The sequence below is a fragment of the Coturnix japonica genome, chromosome 18, assembly GCF_054131305.1.
Source record: "Coturnix japonica strain WE chromosome 18, WE-NBRP24, whole genome shotgun sequence".
Taxonomy (NCBI): domain Eukaryota; kingdom Metazoa; phylum Chordata; class Aves; order Galliformes; family Phasianidae; genus Coturnix; species Coturnix japonica.
The window spans coordinates 4,905,964-4,910,777 of NC_140680.1; positions in this window are offsets into that span (position 1 = coordinate 4,905,964).

Here is a 4,814-nt window from a genome sequence, read left to right on the forward strand (position 1 = left end):
GGATGCGGCAGGGCTGTAGCACCATCTGTTGGCAGCAGAGGAAGCAGCCGGCACTAACGGAGGGCTGGGAGAGCTCGGCTGTGCAGTGCAGCGAAATGCAACGCAGTGCAATCCAATGTCATTCAGTGCAACGCAATTTAATGCCGTGCAAATCACTGCAATTCACTGCGTGGCGTGCGATGCGTTTCACTGCGATACGCTGCAATGAAAGGCAGTTCAGTGCAAATTCAATGCAATACAGTCTCTTCAGGATTCAGAGGGCTTCCCAGGACTTGACAGCTTTTAGGAGCCAACTGGAGCAGAAGACATGCTGGTGAGGAGCAAGATGAGGTGGCGGGGCTCGTCACAGGAGGTGTCAGGGGATTGCAAGGCTCAGGGTAGGTGGGATCTGGGAAAGATCTGTCACACACTCTTGGCTTCCAGGTGGAGGGCGAGGGACGATGCTATAATCCCTTCCCCTGTGATTGGGGTGCTTTGTGAGGCTGCCTTAGGACCTGTCCTCCAGTCTCCTCTGCCTCACTTTGTGCCTCAGTACATGGCTTCCCTCCATATGGTTTCCATCCTGTGGGCTAGCACTTATCACTGCTGACCCTTTTGAAGTTTTTTCCAGCCACCAGATTTGCTCATTTCTCTCAAGCTGTGATTTATGCCCTTTATGCATCCTCCTGTCCCAGGGCAGTGAGTAGGGCAGAGGATCTGCCAGCAGTGTTTGTGCTGACTCCCCCACCACTCATCACTGTGTTGGGGTGGACAGGTCACTGCTGGGCACAGCCTGGTAGCATCCTGCTCAGAGATACAGTGGATGAGATGTAGACTGATGGCATATTGCTGGTAACAGCCCTTCCCTGGCTAAAGGAGTTATCATGGGGAAAAGTCCTGACCTTTATGTGTCCTAATGTGAGCTTTCCATCTCTGCCCTGTCCTGAGCCATCCTATGGGAAGCTGCCTGGTATGGGTACTCTGAACTGAGGTCAGAGCCCCAAGACTCAACTTGCTGGACATGAGACCTCCCTGGACGTGGACAGGACATCGTCTTCTGGTATCAAAGCCAGCAGCAGAAGTGAAGGCAGAGATGAGGGCTGTGAGGAGAGGGGGGATGGCTGCAGGGGTGAAAAGCATCCCTGGGGCTCATTGCCCTGCACAGCTGGGGAGTGCGGAGCTGAGATTTGGGGGAATGAGGGGAAGGAATCAGTGCTCACCTGCCTTGAGAGCAGAGGACATGGAAAGAAAACATACAAAACATACAAAAAATCCTATTTCATGGGAACCCACTGAAAATGGGATTTAGACATACTTCTGGGCCGACTCCAGGCCGCTCCAGGGAAGTGGCTGCTTCCCAGGCGAACCCCCAGTTCCCGCAGGTAAAACGTCGGCATTTTAGAGCCAGGGAAGCGCCTTCTGTTAGGCTCTGTAGTTCAAAGGAACGATCTCAGCTGAGCAGATCTGCGCTCCTGGTGTTCGGGACGGGCGGCAGATGGCAGCAGAGCCGGGCTGAGGCTGTGACTGCCTTGCTCCAGGCTCCCAAATTCCCTCCTCGCTCGGCCAGGAGCCAGCAGCGGCATTGCTGTCATGCCGGAGCGTCCTTGCAGGGAGAGAGACCTTCACCGGCTTCTACCCGCCCCGGCTGCTTTGTCTGCATCAACTCAACGCCGGGCTGTTAAACCCACTTGGGGTCGCTCCCCGACCCACATGCTGAGTGGTTCCCAAAGTGGCCATATGTCAGATTTGAGGAGGTTCTGTGGGATGCAGTGAGGCACAGCCCCAGAGCCCACCTCCCTTCCCTATCCTGGGGTCACTTCACTCTTCTGGAAGGATTAATCTATTCCCACCACGCTCCTGGTGCCTTTGGTGGTGGGATTTGGTCCCTCTCCATAGGGAGCTCTGGGGACCTGTACCCCAAACCACTCTCTGGGGTATAAAGAATAGTAAAGCACCCCTGTAAATGGTGATGTAAATGGGCTTAAAGCATTTTTTTTTTTCTGGGGCATCTTCCCCCAGCCATAAGTCCTTCACACGGTACCCAGAGATGGGGTAATGGCACCCAGGGCTGGGTGATGGCTGGAGGGATGGGGGGATTGAGGAATTGCCCTTGGAGCTGCCTTGTTGATGGGAAGGGGATTTTGTTGAGTCACGGTTTGAGGCTGGCAAGCCTCCAGCACTTCACAACCAGCTGGGAGGAAGCTTGGGGCCGTGCTACCCTGGAGGAAACAGCAGGAGAACAAACTGCAGCTCTGGCAGCAAGCTGGAAGCTTTGCCTGCCTCAACCCCCTGCCAGGTTGAAACAAAATGGAGAGGGGGCAAAGCCTGCTGTGTGAGCTGCCAGGAGGGTGGGCATGGGATGGGATCAGGCTGTGCCCAGAGACACAGGGTGGCTGCAGAGCAGGGAACAGGCCCTGTCCATGGGAACACACAAAGTCCATATCTGAGGCATTCTTTGCCTTCACCAGTGTCTGTCTCTGTGGGAAATTTCCCCTGATTAGATGCACTCCCCCTTTCTATCCAGCTCTGCCTCCTGGGGCACAAGTTATCTCTGGTGCTTGGGTCCCAGGTGCCGGCATCACCCCACCCAGCCTGGCTGGCCCCAGATGCTGCTGAGAGCTGGGGCTGCCCTCTCCTGATTACAGCCTCATGAGGCTACTTTTATCATAGGCGAAGTGCTGCTGGCCCATTCATTCCCTTTGGTTGTTCCTCTGCTGCCTGGAGCCCTGTGCTCAGACCTCACTGTGCTATCATTCCTCTTCACGTGAGCTGCTCTATTTGCAGCCTGCCTATCTGCAAAGCAACACTGAGCAGGACGGGGGCCCTGGCCTCTGCCCAAGGGAAGGTGACATTTGCCACTGTCTGGGGAAATGGTTCTTCCAGGCAAGGATGGATTCTGATTGCTCCCGTGCTCCTGGGGTGGGAACCCAGTGCCCTGTCCAACCTCAGGGATTTAGATTAGATGTTAGAAGGAAAATCTTTATTCAGAGAGTGATGAGGCCCTGTCACTGCTGCCCAGAGCCATAGGTTGTTACTGAATGGTCTGCAAGGTCTCTTCCAACCCAACCATTATGATTATATCAAATGTGAACATCTGACCTTACTGCAATTTCTTTGGGAGTATTTCTGGAGAGCAGCTTCACTGAACTAAGCATCCAAAGCTGTAACAGAGGCAAGACCCACAGAAACATCTCACACTGAACTGGTGAGGCCCCGAGCAGACCCTGGGACCCCTGCATCATTCAGCAAAGCCCTGCATGGAAAAGGGAGGGTGCAGAACTGTTTGGTACTCTGGTTCCTCAAGGAGCTTGGGGGGGAGATTGCTGTTGGAAGCTCTGAGAGGGGGTTTTTATGTGGATGTGTCTGTAGGTCAATCAGAAGCTGTGCCCAGATGCCCTGGGATCAGTAGGAGCAGCAGCAGCTCAATGTCCGGCCCCCGCTAACATTATCAGCTCTCACAGCACATTGTCACCACGCACTGAAGGACAGGAGGCACCTTAATGATCCTCTCTAAAGTAAATTATTAAATGAACTGATAAGGCAGTGCAGCTGCAGGAATGGCACAGGAGCTGCAGCACTGCATGGAGCTCAGAGCTCAGCACAGCCAGGGAAGGGCTCAGAGGACCCTACAATCTGCTCATCCCCACCAACCCCAGCTGCTCTCAGGCTGCAGCCCTGGTGTAGTTCTCAGTGTGTATGTTGGCTTTGTTTTGTGCTGCACCAGCTGCAAGCAGCCCCTGCTGCTCCATGAGCTCTGGCTGCCATCCCACGCCGGACTCTGATAAACTACGGGGTTGTTTTGGTTTGGCACAGGCACTGGGTTTGCATCTTTAGGGGAGGAATTACAAAACAAGGAGATAAGCCTGGCAATTGGGAACAAGCTCCAGAAAAGCTGTCTCGAGCGTAAAGAAGCCTGCACTGCTCTGCAGATGGCTGTGGTGATCCTGGTTTGGGGCCAGAAATTCCTACAGAGGGTTTCTGATGTTCTGGAGAGCACTCAGCATTGCCCCACAGCGGGACTGCTGAGCATGGGCTGGTTGTGCTGAAGTGTTTCATTTGATTGTTGGTTGTTGGTTTATTTCAGACAGAACAGTGTCCCCACATGAAGGGGTCATGTAGTAGCACTGCTCGCTGTGTCTCCACTCTGCAGTACTGGTTATGTGCTGGCTGATTAAATGTGCAGGAACCAAAGGGGTTAGCTGAAAAGCATGCAAATCAGACCAACTGACACACAACAAGAACTCATGGCTCAGGCTGCACACAGCTTCACGTTGCATTCATTTTGCTCATGATTTAACATCAAAGCCTAACAAACACCCTGGCAGGAGGTAGGACTCTTACGAGTCAGCACCTCTACTCATGCCAGACGGTGAAAAGCTTTGGATCACCACAAAACCTGGCAGCCAATGGATAACAAAACCCACCTGCAAATTCTGCTCTTCTGGACCTAATGACCCATGAGCATGCCATAGTCTTTCTGCCCCCTGGAGCTGTAAAGGAGCCATTCTCTCTTCTGAGGTTAATCAGAACTATTTCAGTTCACACCTTTGCAGCCATTGATCTTGACAAGCCAACAGCATGGGGCTGACAGCAGTGACATTCCTAAACCACTGAATGACTCATTTTTCCCATCTTCAGGACCTGCTCTTCAGTCCTCCCAGGCCCTCCATGCAACCAGGGGTTCCCTATCAGCTCCCAGGCTGTAGCCCAATCCTACACCCACACCATCCACCCCTTCACTGCCTCCCCAGCCCAGCCATCCCCAGGGCTGACATGGTGCTTGTTCCCAACCCTGCTGACCTCTCTGAGGACAGAGGGCCCTGGTAGCCGTGCTG